General features: G+C 40.6%; 1 protein-coding gene across 1 annotated transcript in view; it reads right to left on the minus strand.

The window, feature by feature from the left end:
• The window catches only part of LOC145996032 (transcription factor hamlet-like), a 438,379-nt gene that overhangs the window by 45,460 nt on the left and 366,866 nt on the right, over nt 1–26,053 (minus strand). The window lies entirely within an intron of this gene.

Below are 26,053 nucleotides of genomic sequence, written 5' to 3' on the forward strand. Positions count from 1 at the left end.
GCCGTGGACCAAAAGGCAAAAGGGTGTTGATATTAACGGTAGACGAATCCTGAATTGGACGTGTGTCGGAGTAGATACGATTATACGGCTCTATTAGCGTTCCAGTTCTCCCTTTCTGCAATGTGGCACGGTATATGTGCGCCATTCATATGTGTGTATGCGTGATCGTAATTCATGTGTGCAGCGGTTAAAAAATTGCAGTACAATGAGGTGAATATTTTGCTTCATTGCGCGCAAAAAAAAAAATCCGAAATCTCTGATACAGCTCACTCAAGCTGTATGGCTGTTATCATGAAGCTGATCGACGAGCCTCGTGTGGTGAAAATTGCGCAGTACTCGTACGCCTGCGCAGAAGAACGCTAAACTCGCATCGATATGCCCTCTTATAACTGTATGTTAAGTGCATAAATATACCACTTAAGCACCTTGTATTAAATTACTTGAATATAACCCTTCGGTATAATCGGGATGCCAGGTAATCAAAGGGTCCCTGCTTCTGAGTTTTAAGTTTGAGTCTTAAGTCCACTTTATGCACAGATAGTCTAATAGAGAGTGGACCTACAGTTTAAAGTGGGATCCGAACCGCTATGGGCTTCCACCGGGTATCGAACTCGGGATTCCTTGATTACAGGGCGACGACGATATCGGGGAGGCCCTGGATCCGCGGCTCAATCTCCGGTGGAGACACATTGCACAATGGTTCGAATCTCACTTTAAACTGTGGGTCTAGCTCGATTAGCATCTGAGCATAAAATTATTGATTTGCTTTATTTGACTTCTCCTTTCTGCCACTTTTGGATAATTTGCGAAGATGGGGAGGAGTGATGATGTGATGAAATTGATGAATGGACACTCAAAAACATCCATGCCCAGGCCGGGATTCGAACCCGGGACCTATGGAACCGTAGTGTGGCGTGCTAACCACTCTGCCAGGGGAGTCGGCTGAGCATAAAATGAACCTACAGTTTGAAGTGCGATTCGAACCACTGTGACCTTCGTTGCGGAGTGGTTTGCACATCGCCCTACGGGTCCAGGGGTCCCGGGTTCGAATCCCGACCTGGACATGGTTGTTCTTTGCGATTGTCCCTTCATCAACTTCATCATATCATCACTCATACTCATCGTCGCCGGAAAACAACGTAAAGTAACCTAATTCAGTCAGTCAATTCTGGATATTCGAGTAGCAGGGGTGTAAGGGGTGACCCTTTCTATACCCCGCGACAGGCTAAGTTTGTAGCAGGTTGTATGTATTAATCCGCGCGAGAACGGCGCTCAGCAATTCCCGTGCGAGTTTTGCCTCGACCGCCGAGCTGTTCGTATCACAGACATTGAGAAAATCGGCAGTACTGCAGCGGAACTATATTCTGCGCGCACGTTTGGGTCTACATGGGCGAAAAGTTGCTGCAAACTTAACTTGTCGCGGGGCTTAGATACACCCAATGTCAACCTTTCTTCCACGTAGTACACTCTGGACTGTATTTTCCAGACTAACGACGCTGGACCTTCAGCTAGGACAATCCTGTGGTGCTCGTGTTATGTCGACCCCTGTATGTTTGTTATTGTCCTTTCATGTATATCATCGCCATTCATCTCCATCTTCGCGTTTGGCCAAAAGTGGCAGAAAAGCTAAAGCCAAAGGAACTAAAAATATCAATCAAATCTTTATCTAGCAGACGAATTCATTAAAGTACGTAATGGTCAACATACTTTTTTTAAAAAGTGAAACTGACTCCAGTATCATATTAATAGTCCCTTGCCTTCTGTTGAGGCCTTCCCCCCACCGCCCCTCCTTCCAGCTGCCAGAAGAGACCTCCGCCCACACCACTCATGCTCTTTTGATTTTTTGAATGCTGGTAATTACCGTTGGGAGAGCTGATTGCAGTCAAGGTGTATAATTATATTCCTCACCTCTCACGCACATATACGAGCGACCCTTCTGGTTGATAATCACAGATTCCGGGCTATATTGACAGGAAAGGAGCATAGCTTTTGCATGCGAGGGAGGAGGTGGAGAGGGGTTGAAAAAAGAGGGGGGAACAGGTGCTGCCGCTGTGGTTTAATGAAGTCAGGAAGGAAGGTGTAGCAGCGGTTCCTCCCCTCCCCTCCTTTCCTAACGTTTGCGGAACAGTCACATGGGCGATTCACACATGCGAATCGGTTGACTTTGGATGTGTGTGTGCTTCTTATCTGGGCTGTTCAGTGCTTCCAACTTATGATTTTTTTCACAGAAATGGAGCATTAAAAATAAGAATGACCTCGGCAAACTCGTGAACTAAAGTGCACAGTAATTTGTTTTCTCATTTCGCTTCCCCTTCTCTCGTGCCTGTGTGCCCTGCGACTACAGCGCCACAGAGACATTCTTATCTTGCTCAAACTGTACTAACGAGTGAGACTCGACCAAGAAGAGAAAACCCCTTGCAACGCTGTCGTCGAATTTTCAACCGTGGGCGATGCAATCAGCTGTTTACCATGAAATCCTTGCGTTGCCAAATTGTGCACCATTCTTCAATACAAAAGTCGTCATCTTTATTCATGAAGGGTAAAACAAAACCGTACACAGCCAAAGTATAGACGTGATTTAACGCTGTTGAAGTTATACACATGGCAACACGGAGGCACTGGGGGAAAAGCGAGAGGAGAAAACAAATGACTGTACACTTTACTTTGCGTTTCCTGGGGGGTTTTCGTATCTTGGTAGAGCTGTACCACATTTGCAGTTATACACAGCTAAGGATCTTCATAATATGTGCTTAAATATTAACAAATGTTGACAAAGTAGGAATGGTACCCAAACAAGTATCAGTGTTGTCTGGAATTCCATTGGCAATATCATTTTGAGCCAGGGACATTATTGTTTTATTTTTCTTCGCTTTTCTGTCACTTTGGCTAAGCGCGAATATGAGGATGTATGGTGACAGGATGATATGGATAAAGGGACAACACAACACGAGCCCAGCAGAGGATTATCCTCGTTGCAGGTCTAGGCGCCAGAACCTCGTTAGTCTGCAAAATACAGGCCAGGCTGTACCACAGAGGATTAAGAAGAGGAACTGAATTCAGGTGACCTCTGGCGTGGTGTTTTTGTAGTGAAAATGTATATAACATAACAGGGAACCTACAAAATACTTACGAAATCTATTATTATCATATAAATTACACTGGTCTACGTCCATTTTGCTGACTGGAGTCTGATGGTTGTTCTTTAGTAATTCGAGGGTGGTAAATCCAAAACCGAAATCCGTTTTTTTCTATCACGTCAGGTTTCGGAGGAAAATAGAAAATTATCTAATATTAGGGATGTATATTTAGAGCAATGAAACAACGTAGTCCGTAAAGAGGTCACAAGATGGCAGCACATGGAACATTATAGTGATTATTATTTAAATCAGTTATTCGAACATTGTTAACCTCAAAACAAAGGACAAATATTACTAACTTAGTAAGGAAAGCGTATAGTGCATATTTCGGGATTAAATTGGGTGACCAAGATAAATCCTGGGCACCTCATAAAGTATGCAGGACCTGTGTAGAAAAGAAGGAAAGAAATATGTTAGCGTCTGGAACAACCTTCATGTATCTGGACAGAGATAGGCATGTATTAAGATATTTTCAAAGGGACGAAGAATATGTGTATTGTACAGATGTGAAGGGACTAATTGAAGCTATGGGATGTACGTATAATGCAGAAGAATGGAGGCTTTTTATTGATAGCAAGAGGAGTTTGAAGTGTGTGTTGATACATAATGGCAATAAGTTAGCATCCATTCCTGTTGGCCACTCCGTACATTTGAAGGAAAGCTACGAAACAATGAAAGAACTGCTTCGAAAGAAAAAAAGTATGCAAATGACAGTTGGCTTGTGTGTGAAGATCTCAAGGTCATTTCAATGTTACTTGGTCAACAAGCAGGTTTCACGAAATATCCATGCTTTTTGTATTTATGGGACAGTCGAGCAAGGAACGAACATCGGGTACGAAGACTGTGGCCTGCCAGGAAAAGCTTTGAAGTCGGGGCGAAAAACATCCAGAACAAGCCGCTTGTTGATCCTAAGGAAGTGTTACTTGCTCCACTGCACATTAAGTTGGAATTAATGAAGCAGTATGTAAAAGCTCTGGATAAGAATGGGGCTTGCTTTAAATACATTTGCTCAAAATGTCCTGCATTGACGCATGAGAAAGTAAAAGCAGGTATTTTGATGGTCCTCAGATAAGGATGCTAATGGAAGATGAAGAATTCTTACAAACAATTAACCACACAAAGTAAGATGTATGCTGTGCATTTTCTGATGTCAATACAAAATTTCTTGGAAACTTCAGGTCGCACAACTACGAGATTCTAGTTGAAAATTTGTTGGTGACGTTTCAAAAGTTAGGAGTAAATATGAGTGTCAGGCTTCACTTCCTGCACAGCCGCTTAGATGTATTTCCGTCCAATCTTGGTGCCGTAAGTGAAGAACAGGGCGAACGCTTCCACCAAGACATAAAAGCCACGGAGCACCGATATCAGAGGAGATGGAATGAAAACATGATGGCCGACTATTGCTGGTGCTTGCAGCGTGACGTTCCTGAGGCCACGTACTCCAGAAAATCAAAGAAACGAATAATTTTGCCTAAGTAGGTATGCATGTTGTGCTATTCTGTGGTGTATGTTAAGTTTAGCATAAGTACAGGCATCAGGTGCTGACTGTATGTGCTCGTGAAACAAATTGATCAATTTGCCGGAATTACCTAAACTTTTTGTTCATTCAGAACTCCCTATTGAGAAAATAGAAACGTATGTTTGTTAAACAACGTGACGTGAAACTCTGATTGAACATCTGACTACGTCGCATTCTCTTTGCAAGTGCTTTTGGAATGTAGCCGGATATAATTTTCTGAAAATTTTGAAATATGACTTGTCAAACAATGCAACTTAATACCTGTTATCAGCTCCGCCACCTTATGTATAGTCCTATAATTTCATTATGTGCAGATATCTATATGGAAAATTGTTGGAGTTTAGCACAGTATTATAATATTGTGAAAATTTTCAAATGTGATTTGTGAAAAATTGTGACGTGATACACTTTTTCTGACTACATATTTGGAATCAGCGACCTCAAATTATATAGAATCAGTTATAATATGTAAGTCAGCAGAAAAAGAAATTTCATTATGTGCAGATATCTATATGGAAAATTGTTGGAGTTTAGCCCAGTATTATAATATTGTGAAAATTTTCAAATGTGATTTGTGAAAAATTGTGACGTGATACACATTTTCTGACTACATATTTGGAATCAGCGACATCAAATTATATAGAATCAGTTAAAATATCTAAGTCAACAGAAAAAGAAATTTCATTATGTGCAGATATCAATATGAAAAATTGTTGGAGTTTAGCCCAGTATTATAATATTGTGAAAATTTTCAAATGTGATTTGTGAAAAATTGTGACGTGATACACATTTTCTGACTACATATTTGGAATCAGCGACCTCAAATTATATAGAATCAGTTAAAATATCTAAGTCAGCAGAAATCTTTTTTTCATATGTAGACCAGTGTTATCGATAACTTTATCAGCTAGAGAGATGTTATAGCAGTGCTCGTGATATGCACACAACCGTAACAGGAGCATTGTGCGGGAATCATTGCGCGTTGGGTTGGCAACACTACCGGAGGGTTTCCCATCAGGTGAGGCCCCTATCTCTTCCTTCGGCTTTATCAGCGGAGACCCTCTGCCTTTCCCCTGACCACTGACAAAGCGTTCGGTAACTCCTAGCACCTGTCATTATTGCGTCAGCTTCGTTTTTGAATCGGAAAACAATGGAAAAGAGAAAGAATAAAGATAAAAAAAACATTTGTCCAGCCGTGATTATCAAAGCCAGCTTCCGTCGAAAGACTGACTCTCTGGACCTTCCGCTCTCCTCTTTCGAGGAGTGAACATTCAGTGTTGCCAGTCACAACTTTTTTTGTTGCAAGTTTTTTTAAAAAAAAATGCTGATGTAACTACGAGTAGGTGAAAGTATCTGTGATGACGACTTGTTGAAAGTTGGGGATTTAGAACAGAACAGAATAGAAAGGTGTTTTTATTTTCTTAGGCTGTTCTACCACCTAGCTCTGAACAATTAAAAGAAACAACACATGCATTTATGGTCGCACGTCCTGGCCGTGCGGTCTAAGGTGCAAGCTTTGGGTTCAGGATACGGGACGTGCGCAGGTTCGAGTCTCTTGGGGAAAGTGTAACAACTTTTCTTGAGATTTCTGCCTGTGTATGGAACCGGTGGCCACGTGAAAAAATTGAGTTGCTACGAATGAGTAGCGTAACTCGATCATAGAGAATCTACAACGAGGACTGGGGGGTTCGTCGTGCTGACCACACGTCACCCCGTAACTGGTTTAATGATATCTTACCTCACGGGCTGTTACGTGTATTTTATGCCATTACAAAAAAAATATTTGATATGAACGTACTGAACAAACGTAAGTAAAAAATAATTAAAAAAAATATCTAGAGTGACAGACACACAAAAACAGGAGAGTGTGCGCTGCCGCAAACGGCTGGTAGCTGCAGCCGCGTTTTCCCCTCCATGCACTTACTTGCCCTTTCACGCGTTTATTGGTCGAGCCCTCTCGAGTCACTACTTGCACAGAGAACTTGTTTTCGCTTGCTTCCTCCACAGACTCCTGTCGACTTCAGCAGAATTGTACAGTCACCGGCAATAATAATGATACACCTAGATCCTGAAATACTCTCTTCGCTGCAAGGTGTTATGTGTGTTGCGTAACTCTACGGCAGGGGTAGCCATTGAGAATTTGCTATTAGAATCCACTTGTCGCCGTAGAGGCAACACACATAATCATCTAATTCATTTCCATATATCACTGAGTATTGGCAAGATAGACTAAACTACATTTTGTCATGGAGATGTTTCAATTTCACTGCGTCTCTCACTTCACGATTCACTTTTGAGGCCCCACTACCACAGACAAATTACGATTATACGTGCACTACTGGGCTTCAAGCGTGTACCGCTCGTTTTGCCTGCTCGAGCGTTATTCGCTCGAGCGGAGAAGCTCTCAATTCCGTACGCTATCTAAAGTCGCTCCGGCTAGAGTTTGGACTTGAGGAACCCCAGACTTTTCGTCTCCACTTGTGCTAGTGTGGAAGTTGGGAAAGCGGTGTTGCCAAACGTCTTTTTTTTGTCCAGTCGTACAGGATATCTTTTCCTGTCAACATGCACCCTTCGCTCGCTCGCATTTCAGGCAGAGGCAGGGAGGCGGAGACCCACGCATTCGCTTGCTACATCGCGGCAACCGACTTCGCCGTGCTTGGCCTTTTGGGGGTGGACTCTTTCGAGGGGGGGAGGGGGCAATGAGCCGAAAACTCGGAATTATTACGGAGGGTTAGAATTCTATCTAGGGTATTGTGGAGACTGTTCGTATGAACATCTGCACTGCAATCAAATTTTAGGGTCCAGTTACTTCTCGTGGCATATTTCGTTTTGCTCGCCAGTTAAAATGGCACGTCGAGTTCCGATTACTCAATATTATCCATCCTTTATAGTTTATATTAATTTCATTGTTGTCTACACAGCGATATCAAATAGTGAATTGTAAATTGATTGGAAGTGCACTTGTTTTTTACCAGTTATGATAAATCAAATGTCAAATATCATATTAATCAACCGTTCCATGTACAAGGTACATTTTCTGAATGACTACAATTTCATCACATAATGAATAACCAAACATAATGTAAAGTCCTGTACTACACATGTATGTTTTATTAAGAAAAAAGCTTAATCCTAAGCTGTTTCTGGTAATATAGTTTCGTGGATGAACATTGTAAAAGTATGCATATTTGTTTGTAAAACACAGTACCACGCATTCGGAAATTATTCTTTGCACGGTACGTTCGTACAAGTTTTGAGGATACTGTCAAACAGTGTACTTGTCCTTTTTACCATTTATGATAAATCAAATATAAAATATCGTATCTTATTATATATATTTTTTCTTTGAAAAATATTTGTACGAAACAAAAACACAACCATTCAGAAACGTCAGAAACATATGCATGAACGGTAATCATACTGGTAAACATTTTACGTGCCTTCTTTTTTTTGTCAGTGATTATTTGGAAACGGTAGATTTCTTGTTTGTAATGCCCCATTCACATCAATGCCAATAGAAGTGACTTGCAATATCTACATATTATTTAATTGCCATGGCACAGTAAATTAAGTTATGCATGGTGTACATTTCGTGAAATGTTCTCTTTTGTTGAGGAAAATTATTATTGCAAACACACGTTCATTTCCACCTTTAGGCCTCTTTTGCAATGCCATTTTAATATAATTAAATTTATCAAACTTCAAACAGATTACCCTAACCTAGAACAGTAGTTTTAATTTATATATTTATGATCTTGTATTGGCAGTCGGTAGGCACTCATTTAAATCTAACTTATGAAATTACAATGTAACTGTTAATCCTAATACATAACATTTTCGGTGTGCGGACGTAAATACCTAACTAACATTCATTTCTGAAACATATATTTAGGTGTTACACATTACTTTATTTATTTTTGTTCCTGGGATTTCGTACAAAAAAGCCCAAATCCGCTTACGCACAGTCTACTGTCCACGGTGCAACCAATGAAAACGTTGCATTTCTCGTAGCAAAGTATGAGAATAGCAAGGCATCAAAGCAAAACGTCTCTAACATGTCGTTAGTTAACAGGCCTATAAAATCGCTTGAGCGAACATTAAAAGTTTAACAGGCTGCTAAGATTTTAGTGATGCGTTAACTATCAACTCGTTAAGAACGTTTTAAAGATGGTTGAGCGAACCGGGCATATGTGTTTTACTGATATCCTCACAAGAGTATCTACAGCATTTTCAGTAAGATCCTGAAATTTAGGTTGAATTCAGAATTTATGCGATATAGAATGGGTGGTTGGCTCGAGGGGGGACTCATGGGGCTGCAGTTCTCTCCCGAAATTTTGAGAAATTCAAAAGTTTCAACTAAAAGTATTTTTAAAAGATCAGGAAAACCAAATTGGTAACTGGAGAACCTCTTAAATCAACCTCCCAAATATCATTTTTGTCTTTAAACCACTTTTAACCGTGGTATCAGTATCGGAAGATATCGGTTGGATTATATTTACCGACACCGACCAATACTTTTCCAACATTTTAATCTTTCGCGAGGCTTGCAAATATGCAGCAAGCACTTTCAGGGTGTCCTTGAATTTATGCATAATTCCAAGTTTCAGTTTTTTTGAACCAATGTTGTATGGAAAAGTGTATTTTGTGATTACGTAATAGTATTTTCAGAATTTGATGTAATTCTTACGTATAAAGCACAACCCTAATAAATTGATACACACAATTGGAAGTATTTACTTGCACACTAATATTAGTCAATATTTTGAACAGCTTTTAATTAATACGCGTCATTTTCAAACAAGGGTATCGGTGAGATAGGTAAGAGAATCAGCATGGGTGTGGATATCCGTTCAACTCTAATAATTATGAAATGTTTTATTACTTATTCCGCCCCACGGGAAAAAATGCAACTTTGTAACATCCACATTTACAATTCCAACCCTCCGAAATAAAATCCTGCTTACTCCAGTGGTACTATAGCATGTTATGATGCGGCTGTCTCCATTAAGCGGGACTTTTCCTTCCCGATGGACATCACGGACGTTCTGATAATTCCCAGAGCAGCTGCTGTTCTCCCAATCACTTTTTTTAAACGGAATCAAGGGGCCATTATTATCTCTTTCATTTTCAAAATAAACTCGCACTGCACATACTAATTCACGAGTCGGGCCACGCAGAGGAATACCACGCCCGACAACTTTTTTTTTCTTCCGATTTCGCCGGTGTATTCGCGTTAGGCTCATCATCTTTCAGTATAAAAATCACAGATACGAAAAAAAAGCACAAACAAACCGCACAACAACGCCGAACTTTTGCTGTCAGGCATACACTTCGCAACGCAGAATACACGAGAAGTCCCCCTCACCACGGCAACTGGTCAAAGCCGATTGGTTCAGCGGTTCACGTGACCCTCCCTAACTTTCGACAGAAAAGACAAAAATAGAATTTGCAAGTCCAAACTCTGGGCGGAAGAATTTTAGCGTCGTCCGTGCGAACTATTTGGCGCTCGAACGAAATCCTCTTCGTGCAGTACTCTAGACTGTACTAAACTCTTGCGAATCAGCACTTTGAGGCTAAGGTCCTACCATTGGCCGAGGCGAGGCCATCACCGCTGTTCTTCTAACTTACTTCACCAGAGGCTGCTACTAGTTCTTATTTTCAAATATTTGTTTAAATCTTTATCCGAGGATCGAACCGAGGACCACTCGCAGGAAAACAAGTGAGATTAAGCGGCATCCCGCACAGATAAAAAAAAAAATAATTCAAATTCCTAGTAAGATAGCGACTTTTTGTTTCTCTTTTAATCTATTTTATCAGTTCATCTTTCAGGGTAAACTTGAAGAGGTATACAAATGAGAGAGGGTTAGGGAGAAGAAATTGACTACATATATTAGTCTCGGTCCAGCCAGAAGGGCGTCTGACTGCCACGCGTGAGACGCAGGTTCGATTCCTGGGGGTGGGTGATTTCAAGTTGGAATTGTCCACATTGTTCCCGCGTGGAGTGGCTCTGTGGTTCACCCAGCTCCAATAAATTGTTGCTTGGGGGACAACCCGGGGGGTGCAGGAAGGCGGAGTGTGGTGCTGACCATATCACCTCCAAGAAATTGTCGAGATTGTGAGCGGAGTCCTACCTCAAGGTCCTTCACGTCATGGGGTAGCTTTACATATTGTGTGTGTGTGTGTGTGTCTGTGCAAGGGCGCCAGCAGGGAGGGGCCAGGGGGGAGCACTTGCCCCCACTGAGATTTCTGGAAGGAGTTAATGTATTTCGAATGGTGAAATTGTAGCCATATTTTATAACAAAAAAGGTTGTTTTCTGTGACTTACAGGCCGTAAGTTACAGTAACTATTATTATTATTATTTGAATTAGGGTTACATTTAAGCTTACAGTCTACTTTATCTAACTATAAAATAAACAGCTATTTGTCACTATACAGTTATGCAAATTGTACATAGATATACGGAACATGGAAATTACAAATGTATGTAATTTTAAAAAAAACGTATGTAGCAGTAGTAGTAATACAAGTAATAATAACAACAATAGCAACAATAAAAGCAGTAATAATAAAATAATAATAATAATAATAATATACTACTACTAATACTAATAATAATAATTAGAGTTTCTATGACCTTGCCCCCGGAGAAGAAATCCTACGGGCAGCCTTGTGTCCATGTATGTTGTAGATGCCAGAGTTCGAGAAAAGGACGTGTTCGTGAAATGTGATACAACCCTTTTCCCTTATCTCTACCGTATCCTGAATCGACCCAACAGTATATTATCTACCTAGTATATTGGATGGTGATTCGTCCCTTTGCATCAAACTAACTTCTGGCGGTTATTTTGCTTCGATTCTATCTGCAACTACAGTATGTTGTTATAACGTGCTTGTCGGTTATTTTCTACAATTAACATATTTTCCTATTATTGTCTCATGTGGGCTTTTCAGATATTTCCCAAACTTTTGAAACCTGGAGTATTTAGTTAAGGCTGGTCTGGACCTTTGGCCGAAACCAGTGAAGACGTTTTCCAAATTCCATCTCCTTTTCAAAAACCTTTACGATATTCCAAATTCTGAACAACTACATCTGCGTATAATTCCTTCTAGACCATTCACGTGAATCCTTGTGTGTCTTGCTTTTGCAGTTGTCTATATATTCGCAATGGTTTAATAGGTTTAGCCTATTACTAGGACCCGGATGTTTATGTAATTACATATTATTTTCCTTTGTATGTTGCCAAGAAAGAATATAGATGTCGGCAAATAACAATGTTAGGAATTATACGTAACGCAACTCCCATGCTGCGTTTGGAATCGAACCAAGAACCTCTAGATTGAATTGGGTGATGTAGTTATTTCTCATTCATCTCTCAGATGGTTATCACTCGCTTGGCCTAAATGTGATAAATGCAAGAGGTTACCTTTTAAAGGAATGGCGATAGAAATTAACTTAGATTAGATATGGGTTTTATACTCTGCATGACTGAACCGATATGGATTGGTTTAGAAAAGGATATTTCTTGACGTACAAATAGATGAAGATTGTTCCTACACTTGTCCTCTCAAATGTCACTTGTCTGACCTCCCTGTCAGACATCGATTCAATCACACACCATCGTCCAATAACCGTTCTCCACTTTGCTCCTCTCTCACAATCCGCAGTCCTTACTCTCTCTCGTATTCTCGCCAACTGTTCACACCTCCTCACAATTCCAACACTCATGCCACATAAGCCTTCCAAGTCAATCACCCGACCTTTGTCTGATTACTTATTCAGCATTCCTATCTCTGATACCTGCTATGCTAAGACTTTATACTTCTTACCCATTACCTTGGGTACGATACGTATATGTGTGAATTTCACATTTTTACATATTTTGAGGCTGATTACATATTTCCTGTTTACATTACATATTTTTACATAAAATGCATTGTTTATGTCTTGTTTCTGGTTTCATTGAGTACGCAGCTATAATTGTGGGACAATCATTCAAACAAATTTTCGCACTAAATGTTCATTTTATTTCTCGCCGTTTTGTTCATTCAATGAGAATACTTCTCTAACTTTAAATAATTTCTCTTTGTGAAAAATATCTGGCAAAACTGGCTAATCAACTCTACTCTAAACTATTGCCATTCACGTCATCAATTTATCAGATTATAAATGTTGCAATGTCATTTAACACATTAAAATTTAATTATTTCAAGACAACGCCTTGTAATATAATAATGAATTCAGGAAAATAATATAGTACAATTTACATTTTTTATTGCCGGTAACAAAAACAGTACAGAAATGAGATGTTATATGTATATTAGATGTTTTATTATACTTAGATATTTTTACATATTTCGATATAGTTAATATTTTTTTACATATTTCAGCAATTTTCCTACATATTTATGCACATATTTCTCATGTCTTGACTATTAAAATCTGGGCACTACTTATTAGCCACGAAACAACAGTGTATGCAAACCACGCGGCGATTCACGTGAATGCAGATGTAGTTGTTCAGAATTTGGAAAATCGTAGGTTTTTGGAAACGAGAGGACATTTCGAAAATGGTTTCTTGGCATCGGCCAACGGTATAGGGGCTTGACGTGAATTCTCCACATCATAAGACGGGTGCAAATAGTCTGCAGTGTTGACGCACCCTTGTGAGCATTAAAACGACGACAAGACAAAATATTCAAATAATCAAGTCTTCTCCGCAAATTACCACGATCCTGGCAACCCTGCAGGACTTCAGCAGATGTTGCACGCTGCTCTAATTTATTCTTCCTTCCGTCCCTTCTCCATGGTTCCCCGACTCTATGACACGATGCACTTCTAATCGCTCTGGAAATCAGGATCGCTGCATATGCTCCCCTTCCGCACCCGCAATCACTCTCTCTTCACTTCTCTGGAGAGGGGGAGGGGCGGATAGGGGGTGGGGGTGCGTTTCCGCATTAGGCAGCAACAGAAAAGCAAAAACAATGCTTTTCGTTGACAGTGGCATATTTATTATAGGGCCTGTTGGGGGACAGAAAAAGGAATATCAGTGATACGAGTGTTGCAGATGGCTTTATAATGAAAGTTTCCGAAGAGATTTGCTTTTTTTATTATTCGGTATTCTATGCGTTATAAATAAATTAGCGATTATGTCGTTATCTGCCAAGTTTTTGCTCCAATAACGATTTTGAGAGCTGGTGGGAGTAGTTGTTTCCTTTTTTTCCCCTTAGCGTCTCTTTTCTGTCCACTTTTGGCTAATCGCGACGGTGGGGATGGTATGATGAAGGGACATTCACAGACAACACTCACTCTCATCATCTTTCCCGCTACAGCAATTTATCTCGTGGGTGCTGTTAGCACTGAAGGTATTCTTGCGGAAAATATCAATTCACCGGTTCTGCCCCTGCCATTGCAAGCTCGGGGCCGTTCCTCACATACCATCACTCGAATCATTAGTCAAAGCGTCATTCAAAAGAAATGCTCACAGCTGCATCCTCGGCGCCCATTGACGGGAAACCCCCGGAAAAGATATTCCGGCGGCACATCCGCTCGATCCATTGACCAGTGCAGTGAATGGAAGTCTCCGGTGGACCGTCGTCGTTTTCCCATGCTGGCTGGCTGCACGAGGAGCACCGCAACTTCCTCGCATGGACGCCAAGTTCCGGCAGCTGCCGAAGGTCAAAGGTCGCTCGCGTCCTTGTCAGCCCGCGAGAGAGGACAAGCCTTGCTCAGGACTGACTAGATTATCGATCTTTCACGTAACAACAGGTGGTAAGGATATGTTCAGCATGATAATTCTGGTAGAAGATTAACCACGTTTCTTGGAATGGGACCGATGATGATCTTTTTTCACGTATTCCACTAAGTTAATTGTTGAAAGTCCACGTTATGCTGGGATAGTCAAATCAGGATTCCACCTACAGTTTGTTCGGTTCATTGTGCAATGTGCCTCCAGCTAGGGCTGTGCGATATCGATTAATAGTTTGAATATTGATATCGAGTCTATATATCGAAAGTACCCACGTTGGGATATCGATACTAACTACATAGCGACTTCCCGTATGGCGTAATGGTAACGTAATCAAGCGGCTCCGATTTCGATACCCGGTGGAGACACCTTAAACTGTATGTCCAATCCCGATTACGCTATCTGCACATAAAGTGGACTTAAAAGAAACTTCAATCGATCAATTCCGAGGCTTGAATTGCAATTTTAGCTAGGGAAAACAGAGAATCATGTTGCTCGCTGAACAAGCGAAAATATGAATCCCACAACACAGTCAAGTTGAATGATTCACTCTGCAGTCTGCGGTTGTAAACAGCGCCCCGGACCTTAATCGAGGAACTAAAGATTAGCGAGAACATGGATCTCTTTTTTATTTTTATTCTGAGCCCACTTTGTGCACAGATATGCTAATCTGGACTGGGCATAGCATTTAAAGTGGGATCTGAACCACTATGTGCCTCCGCCGGGTAACGAACGCGGGACCCTTTTATTACAAAGCTACGACTCAAGATCAAGGCTGTTTATGAAGGCCACTATCGGTATCGTTAATATCGGTACAGCTAGACGGCGAGATTGTTTATAATATCGGCCCTCCAAAATTTTAAAAATATCGACTCCATAGTTATATACCGAAATGTAGCACAACCTTATCTCCACCAGCAATCGAATCCGGGACCCCTGGATTACAAGGGGTCCTTGAAGAGGAATTGCTACTGTTAAACATCTCGGGGGCGGGGAGGGTAAAAGTTAATTTTGAATGACAAGTGTGAGTGAGAGATAATTGCCGGCTGCTCTCTCGCTTTTCTGCCTCTTTTGGCGAATCGCGACGATATACAAGATGGAGAAACACTCACAAAGTGCACATCCACCCAAGCAAGGGCTCGAACCGGTATCTTAGTTGGCGAGATTGCGAATCGACCACTCAATGCACCGATCTATTTCTCTCGTGTTCATTGAAAGACTTTAGGTTAAACTTTATACATGAAAGGAGAGGTGCAACACTGTGTCTCATCCAAGATGGAAACACTTGCTAGGGAACATCAAGACCTTCCTCCCCTTTTCATACCGAGTATATTAAGCTTCGAGACTTTTATCGTAAAGAACCCTTTGCTCTTTGATTATACTCGCGGCAAAATGCAGACCTCGTAAACAGGTGGGAAGTGGCGTCAAATTTCATGAAACATCCTCCCGGTTTTATGGGCCTGGTGTTAACGATTCCCCGGGATATGTTCCCGATTATCTGGTTCGGGAAAACCTGTTTAAGAGAAGACACTAAAACGGCAGGTAACAGAGACCTGTGTTTTGACACGGACGCAAAGTCAGTTTTCTTTCTCGCTTCAGTTGCTCTGGGGAAAATTATCTCCAGGTATCTTGCTAAGTGTTACAGGGTAGATCTAATTAAACTGATAATGAAGTAATTCCTAATTAAATTTGCACCAATCCACATAAGCTAGGGAAATCAGAGTGCACAGCATGTTGTCAAATAAGGTGAACGTTTGCATTTTAAGACTGTCAGGGTTCTTTCTTCCCACTTTTTTTGCTATTCAATATTTTTAGTTGAAGTCTGAGGCAATGGAGAGTATAAACACTACAAATATCGTTTATTTTATAAAATTATGTATAGAACACATTCATTTATAGTAAGAAACTTTAATATTCTTAGAATTCGAAACTTGGTACCAACCCAACAGCATCACCTTCTGTGTAAAAATATTTCTTAGTTTGCTTTAATTTTCGAAACATGAACACACCGTTTAAGTCCATTTTATGCACAGATAATCGGGATTGGACCTACAGTTTAAAGTGGGATCCGAAGCACTATGTGCCTCCACCGGGTATCGAACATAAGACCCCTTGTTTGCAAGGCGACGACGTTACCACATGTTGCCTGCGTCTGTTAAAATTTTAACCTATTACTGCTGCAACCCTAAGGGGATATGGCCTTAAAATTGCACTTTTCATTTAATCCATATAATCGCCAGTCCGAAACCTATCAAAAGTTGCACCTGACCCATATTGGTCGAAAAAATCTAATTATGACCCGATACATGACTTTCATAATTTCCTACATATGTTTCTCACGCAAAAGCGATATTCTGGGGGGAAAAAACTAATGCTGAATTCAGCCATTGTTTAATTCATAGATTTTCCTATATGGAGCAAAATAACAATATTAAGCATTGAAAAATACCTCAGTGCATTAGGCATTATAATGCAGAAAACCCGGTGTAAATATCTCTTACGGTTTTTATGTTACGTGCCATCAACATTTTGGTTCCGCGACTTTTGGAACACGCTGTACAAATAGTAGAATGCGTAACACATTATACGAAACTAAAAACGCTATTTTTGTTTCAAGTTCACTGTCCGGATCTTCTGTGCTTGTCATACTTAGATTTTTGCACCAATGCAATATTTCCTTACAAAGGATCATCGGCTTTATTGTAAAATTTAACCACATTAAAAAGGAACCCTTAATATCGTGGACAAGACGACTTTCATTTGATTTGGTTATTTTACTTCGCTTTTTGTGCCACTTTTGGCTAATTTGCGAAGATGGGGATGAGTGATGATATGATGAAATTGATGAATAGACACTCACAAACATCCATGCCCAGGCCAGGATTCGAACCAGGGACCCAAGACGACTTTCATTACAACGCAGAGAAGAAAGGTAACTCCGAACTAAGGTAAATATTAACCATGGCAAAAAATCGGACCCAAAGTCGAGAGAGCCAAGGAGAAGGAATCGTGAGCAAAGTTCGTAGATGTCACTACCGTAGGTGATTCATTATTACATAATTGTAATGATTAATAACTTACTTATCACTGCGTCAATTCATTACATTTGTCAAAATGATTTGAAAATGTTAATTACATAATTATTCCGACGTTGGGATTACTAGTGCGTAGTTAGAGATCGGTTTGTTCACTGAACTCTCCAGCCTAAGTATTGCCTATCTTTGAGGGAGCATGAAAAGGTTTATTATCCATTTTGCCTTGACTCATCTCACCTAGTAGGTGCCGGGGCTTGCCCCCAGTTGATATTTTCCTGGAGATGAGGCCTTGCTCGAAGAAAGGTTTATTATCCATAATTATTCCGACAGACATTTTCCCCCTCAATTCCTTTTAACTGCCAAAATCTGCCAACACTGCGTGGAATTTTCCAGTACGTTTAGAAGGAGGAAGATACAAAGTTCTATGGCCATCACGCTAATTTTGTGCAATTTATATGTTGGTATGCACATTTTCATTTTTGTGCACGATTGTACTACACCATACGTTAATTTAATATAATTTTGTTTTCCAAGAGACGCATGAAGCAACTTTATATGTACACATTAAAAAACTGTATCGTTTTGTATAATCCAGTTATACCAGTTTCATTTCGCTCAAAGTCAGAAATACGCAGAAATGAAAGTTGGAGTATATTACTTAAACAACTTTAACCAACTCAAATGCATGTACAAAACTGTAATAATAATCATAATAATATAACTTATTTTATTGAATTCGAAACTGTTCCACACCCAGGAATATAGATGTGCCGGGATGTAGACCACTTTAATTTAGAAATTATTACATGCGAAAAATAAATGTTCTTTTTTTATTATTCTACAGGTTTCTCCAGCAACAAAGTGGCTAGTTTTAAAACGGTCAATGATTTGAAGAAATATCTCCCGCCGAATGCATGAGAATAAAGGAACGCTGACTTCACGTGCACGGGACTACACAATAATGATTCAGCTAGGTGAGTCATTGCTTTCTATTGCTTACATACATTCCTGTATTTTCAACGTGTATAATTTGATATTATTTTAAAGCCTTGTATCTACGTTCAGTGGCATAGGAATATTTCTGATTTGTAGTGGTAGTGAAGCTTACAAAGCTCTATTTATTGTGCATGTCAGCTTCCACTCGGGCGAGTGTGATTTCGGACAATAATTTTTCCGGTGTTGTTCTTGGATAAACGGCTCTGGGGTTCACCTTGCCTCTCATCAATGCGAACCACGGAGTAAAGATGAAAGGCACATGGTGATAATCACGCCACCTAGAGTATTTCTGATATGGAAAATATGTGTCGGAGCTCTTATGTTACTTCTTGCCTCAGTGGCGAACAAACACACAACAACCCTCCGTCAGCACACGCTATGGTACATTTCGAACTCAAGATATTCTAATGGAGTTCGTACTATTCGTTCTGGTATTCTATTCTGCCCATTCATCTTCCTCGCAATTAGCCAAAAGTGGAAGAAATGTGAATAAAAATAAAACAAACAAAAACATCTCTCACCTCTATTTGTTTATCTCATTCTTTCCCAATGCTTAAGCCGACCTCTTCGACGCTGGAGTCCCAGATTAGCATCCCGGCCTGGCCGAGTGTCCCTTCATCAATTTCATCATATCATCACTCATCGTCATCGTCGCGATTAGCCAAAAAGTGAGAGAAAGACGACGCTAAATAAAAAAAGAAAAAAATCAAACATTTCACAATGATCGTATGTTTTTCTGTCGATTTTCCTTTTCAACTCTCTCTCTCTCTCTCTTTCTCTCTCACTCTCTCTATCTCAATCTCTCCCCCCCCCCCCCGCCAGTGTACTTCTAGATCTACTATACTTGAAAAGAATGCTCATATTTGTGCGCTTGGAAAATGTCTGAAGCAGTCAATTAGTGCAACTCCCCCTTGCATTCATTTATACTGGTGTTATCCTGAGCCACAGCAGAAGGTCTCACAGTGCGAGCTGACGCCAACGAGAAGGACGTCACGAAAACGACGAAACCGAACGGGACAAGGGGAAAAAGGAGACGAGGGCGTGTCCGGCATCGGGTTGAAAAATGGAATCCAGTTAATCTGTACAAATATCATTCGGTGTTCGTCATGTAATGAACATGTTTTCCCTCGGCAATCTTCAATGTTCATCTCGCACCCACGATTAGCCATATTGTGTTGCTTATCTTCCCGCGGCACTTCGTTCACACATAATGACACGCACAATACAAAAGGAACAGGAGCGGATCGTTGCGGGGGTCTCCATTGCTTTGCGTGATGCTATCGCGATCATCAGGGTATGTCAGCCCAAGGGTTAATGTTGCCAAGGTAAACAAGATTGCGGGTAAAACGGAGGTCGTCACCAAACAACGGAATTATATTCGTAATATCGACTTCAGGTGGGAAGAGTTAGGTCAGTGTGTGGCTTCCTGTTGCGAGAACAGGCTCCAAATTGCTTGGATATCCATGTCAATGCTGAAAAATTGCATTTGACAATCATGGAGTTCCTTCTTCCATTTCTCTGTAACCTGTTCTTTACAGGTACAAGGAAACCCCCTTCGCCTTCATCATTTTCTTTGTAATCGTTTTATTTTTTTTTTGGTAACTTCTTTCTGGTTTTCCATCTTTCATTCCTAGTTTTGGTATATTGTGTCGACCACCGTCACAGAGTGGTTAGCACAGCGCGGTACGACGCTAGGGGTCCCGGGTTTGAATCCCTGCCTTGGCATATGTGTTCTTGGTGAGTGTCTCTTCACTAATTTCATCGTATCAATCTGATATTTACATCCAGATTGCTTAGAGAGAAATGTTTTTTGGTTATAATTTAAAATTGTTTATTAATAACATGTAATTAATAACCCCGTGGCTCGACAGCCCTTGAAGGGCCTAGGCCGATCTCTCGTCTGCCAGTCCCCCTTCCACATTCCTACCTACAGGTGTGTGGTGACGTGGGGTCAGCACGTCGAAACCCCTTCCGTTATAGGAGATTTCCGAAACCGGGTTAAGCTAGTCACTCGTAGCTCCCCAATTTCCAATTTCCGCACGACGGTGGGTTGCCACCGGTCCTATACACAGGCCGAGAACCCAGAGACTGAACCCAGGGGGACTCGAACCCATGCCGTCCCGCAGTCGGAGTACAAAGCACAGTGCCTTGGACCGCACGACCACGGAGGAGGACAATAACATGTAATTAGTCACAATCAAATTATATCGATTGAATTCCACCATCCTTGGGCTGCAGTAAGTTGAATTCCCCCCATTATTTCTGTATATATACAGCCAGGGAGGGGTTTGTACATGAATAGAAATCAGAATCAGAATTACTTTCTGTGATACGTCAGTCGTCGCCTGAGCGAGGTTGCCATTTGGCGGACAAAATAGTCGGGATTACTTCTTTTGAATGGTGTGTCACGAAGGAGCCTTTTGTCTCAAAGATCAGCCAGAAAAGTCAGAAGAGCAGATTTTGGCTATTGGTTTATTCGCAACCAGAACCAAGACTATGGCTGGGACAGACCCCTCCAATGCTCCCTTAAAAATTTTCACAAAGGCTCAATTTATAATGACTGGCTTTATTACACTTACACCCCTCCAGATGGAAAATTCTGGATAAGTCCCTGGCCCGAGTAACACCTTGATAATTTCGTCGTCCCCTGTAATCAAAGGGTCCTGGGTTCGATACCCGGTGGCGGCAAATAGTGGTTTGGATCCCACTTTTAACTGTAAGCACAGTCCCGATTAGCCTTTCTATGCATAAAGTGGACATGAGGACAGAAAGAGTGAATATTTGGGCAAGGTCTGTTGTTTTATCGATCAATCCACACCACAAGAGTATAGGATTTTTGTTGTTAAAAAGAAAATGAATTATGGTTGTATGTACGACAACACATCAATCCCGAAGACCTTATTAACAAATCGATGTCCTTGACAAGCGTGGTTAAATCCAACCGCTCTGGAGCGGATGGAAATCATAACCTTCACCGTTTAAGCTTTCTTTTACAGTCCTCTTTCTTGAAGAAGAAGACAAAAAAAACTCCTTGCAAAGAGAGAACGTTCTTGCGGTGGAGGGGGGAGAAACAGTAGCGTTGTGTTTTTGTTCTAGCGCGTGTTATTATTGTGCGGGCACGGATCAATTTGACAAAGACGAGGCTCATTATGTTAGGAAGAACGGCGTGTGAGTTATGACAGTCTGTCAGCGTCGATGCAGCCAGTCATGTCTCAAATTCCGTTTGGCCTTAATGCATTGTTTGTGCGTTGATTACCATCACGTGTAATTACTGTTCAGAAAAGGGCAGGCTTCCTTCGACTGTCAGGCGACAGCTCCGTAAGAATATTTCGGATTGGACACAACGTCTTCGCGTGGCTCCCCTTCCCCCCCACCACAAGTTTTTCCTTAATCCCATAGATTTTCCATACATCAGGAGGAGAACAGGTAGCTACGTTTTACTGACAAGAGACAACACGTTAAGACTGACTCATGACGGTGATAAATTGAAATGGGTGGAAACTCGGGTCTTGCTGGTGTCCAGGTCGCACGAGTTGGACAGGAAGTAATCAGCAGTCAACAACTAGGATTGTCCTCCATGGCTGATAAGTTTTTCGCTGCTACCAGTGTTGCAAACTCGGGTGCAATAACATCACTAAATGCAAGATGCTGCCGCATGTTGAAGAACGTTCTTTCTCCTGATAAAATCAAAAGATTTTGCAATGCTTTGAAAACGGAAGGACACCGTTAGGAGCACACATATTGCGAGATGTCAAAATATAGACTATACTAGTAAATCTAAATCTAAAATTGGCTATATCGGATATTGTTATATTCTATAGGGATATCATATCAAACACCAAGGTGTCATAATGTCGAACTCTATCATTATCACTATAATTGAAAACGTGTACATTACTATTATAAAATGCTTACGTTTTAAGTGCAGATTGTTAAGACCTATATGAGTGACTTTATACCTTCCCAAGCACTTGAATCGTTATTATGGTTAAATAGCTTACTTCAGTACTTGTCTTAGGTTATACAGGCTTCGTGGTGACGCGTGTCATGTTCCCAATGAAGATTAAGTAAACAGGTGAAGACAAGTGAATCGTAAACAGCGTTTGAGCTTGCTTTTAAGTCGACTTTGTGCACACAAAGGCTAATCGGGACTGGACCAACAGTTTAAAGTGTGATCCGAACCTCTATGTGCCCCACAGGCTATTGATATTGAATTCGGGACCCCTCGATTACCATTCCAGCGCTTGCCGAACGTTGAACTTTCTAGAAGTATACGCTATGTAGTGTCAATCCCACGTTGGGGGAAGCCAGACCATTTATTAGCTACACGGGAATTCACAAATGTGCATTCAGCACCCTATACACAGCCATGAAAATTGGGGGCAACGAGCTTTATTAATAAGACAAGAAGTGAGGATAAAACCGCTTCTCTGCTTCCCATTCGCTCCTCCCGGTCCTGCAGACAACATTTTCTCGCATCTGATTGGTGCAGGAACTGTCGAGCTATTTGTAGCGCTTGAAAAGTGACAGGTTAGACCATACGCTCTTTTTTTCATGCATGGACCTTGCATAAAGGTAATTAAACAGAACCAAGAGGGAAAATTTAGAGACCTTACAAGAGCAAGTTCCTGCGAGAAAGTTAACTTGACTTGACGCAAAACAGGGATAACAGCGAAAGGATTGGTTGATTGATTTAAGCTATGCCACTTGTTGGGACCCTGTAAAAACGTAAAGGATATGACTTGGGAATGGAATTAGAACGAGAGAGATGACCACCAAATGGAAAAACAACGAAACAAGGAATACATTGGCTTGGAAATGAATGGACGACAATAAAAATGGATAACCGTAGAAGAAAACAGCTTGGAAATGGAGTTTTGCCAACCGAATGAGCGAAAAGATAAAGGAAGAAATAAGCATAACCGCAAAAAGATAAAATTGCGAAAAGAAAAACATACTCCGATGAAGATTGATTGATTCAATCATTTGGTTTATTTTACTTTGCTTTTCTGCTATTTTTGGCTTATCGCGAAGATGAGGATGAATGGTGGTAAGCTGAAATGGATGAAGGGACAATCACGAACACACATGGACAACACAACACAAGTGATTGTGAGTCCAGACGCCAGAGCCTCGTTAGTCTGCAAAATGTAATCCAGGGTTTATTAAGTAGAAAAGTTCGAACCTAGGACCTCTAGCTTCGTAGTACGTTACGCTGCCCACACTAGAGGCCGTCAAACGTGAAAAGAAATATTCGAAGAGAAAATAGTCAAGCTTAAAAAAGTAACCAAACTTAGTGAAAGCACCCACGAGTTGATCACACTGTTCCCGGCCTGCGCACAGATCGCTACTGATCAATGGCGATGCAATATTAATTCCTGTTAAACTCAGGCTTTGCACTTTGCCTCAGAATCTCCTTCGTGATAAGTAATCAGTCATCTTCAACACATCCGACAGAATTCTCACCATATGTTGTTACAAATATATGCGTATGTGCAGAGGCGATGTGTATACTCGCACGGGGACTGTCGGCCAATTCCTCCATGAAGCTCATCATTTTTTAAACGCGTCACGCGAAGTTGGCGTCATGACATTTCTTCCCTACGGCATCGCTCGGTGACAAATTGCACGTTAGTGATAAACACCCCCCAGCAAAGGAGAAACTGGAATTTAATTTTTTTCCTTTTGCACGGATGTAACGGACGAAGGAAAATGTTGATAGATTTTCATTTGCAAAGCCAAAACAATATCACAATGCGCAGGACCTCCCCGATGACGTAGTGGTAACGCTGTCGCCTTGTAATCATGGGGTCCCGGATTCGATAACCGGAGGAGGCACATTGTGTTTCGGATCCCACTTTAAACTGGAGGTCCAGCCCACAGGACGCTACATCAGAGGTCCCTGGTTCGAATCCCGTCCTGGGAATGGGTGTTCTTTGTGAGTGTTTGTTCATGAACTACGTCATGTCACATCATCACTTATCCTCGTCGCCGCGATTAGCCAAAAGTGGAAAATTGATGTGAAAAAAAACATCAAATAAAGTTAAGCTGTATGTTCAGTATCAATTAGTCTATACCATGAAGTGAACGTAGAAAAACATAATAATTGAATGATTTCGAATGCTACTACTTTTCGTCTTGATACACTTCTCACATTGTTGGCAAACAGACTCTCCACTGATCCTGAAAGTCGAGTTTGTGACAGCTTTACTTATATGTTTGAATATCCCGCTTGCTTCCGCATGTCGTCATCGCCCGCCGACGAATACCAGTTCAGTAGTAGTAATTGACTAGCCTGCCATCCACCAGCAACAATTTTAACGTAGATAAAACACTTCGATGGAATAAAATATTTTTAATGTAAAGCAACTGTATATATTATAATGGACAAAAAACGGCTTAAAAGCTGTTAGGTGGATTTAAAAAAAAATGAATGAATGAATGGAATTAAATAAGAGTGTACAGTACCCCTCTCACGTCTAATACGTCTTGCATTAACAACGAACCCAGTGGACCGACCTCACAAGAGATCGTCGTTAAATTGCCTCTATGTGACATAAACTTTCGTGCCCGTTGAAGGTTCCATTTATATAAATACGACATTGACATAAAACAATACACGAATAATTACAGAGCTTGGAAGATGTCAAAATAAAATATCATTCGGGAAGTGAAGATAATGCAAAATATAATAGCAGCTTATTTCTTCGGTTAGAACCAAAAAACATTGTTGTAATTTTACCATTTTGCGAACGTTTTACCTTTTTTGGGATTATTGGCTATTTTCGGCATCTTTTTAGGTTCTTATTGCATTGTGTCCGGTAGAATTATTACGAATAAGAAATTGATATATTTCTGAAACTAATAATGCTGGACTAATGGGATTTTATTTTTCTATTTAGGTAACCCATAAAATTTCAGCAGATATCCACATGCGCGCCTTTGGTAGTCATACAAATATCAACACGGTCAATATATCTAGCCATTTAAATGCTTTGCAGCATTTGTAGCGTAACGGATTCACAAGAGTCGATATTTACTGTCGAAAGTCATGTAGTTTTTGTGTGTTCGGGAATTTCTCCATCGTTGGATGCTCTCAGAAATTTGATGCGAATTGATGTCTAAAGTAATTTTATAGACCATTTTGTTACATTGTTTTAAGATTATTGTGTGGGTTTTTGTTATGTATATACGAATTTACAGTGGAACCCCGATTTTACATTCCCTGCTTTTACATTTTCTCACATTATACATTCAATCTTCATGGTCCCAACATAGCAAAATGTTATAAACTTTTCCTGGATTTTACATTTTACAGCATTTTAACAACTCGTTTGAATCAAATTCCAAATTGAAGCACTTAGGGAGAAATACTAACAAATGAAAATGATATTAAAGAGTAAATAAAAAGCAGGCTTAATTCAGGAAATGCGTGTTACCTTTCTCTTCATAAACTTTTATATTCTCGTATAATACTTAAGAAACTAAATATTAAAATATACAAAACAATAATTTTGCGTGTAGTATTATATGGATGCGAAACATGGCCCCTCACGTTGAATGAGGAACATAAATTAAGAGTATTTGAAAATAAAATGCTTAGAAAAACATTCGGACTT

This window comes from Lepisma saccharinum, chromosome 12, assembly GCF_977018435.1.
Source record: "Lepisma saccharinum chromosome 12, izLepSacc3.1, whole genome shotgun sequence".
Lineage (NCBI taxonomy): Eukaryota > Metazoa > Arthropoda > Insecta > Zygentoma > Lepismatidae > Lepisma > Lepisma saccharinum.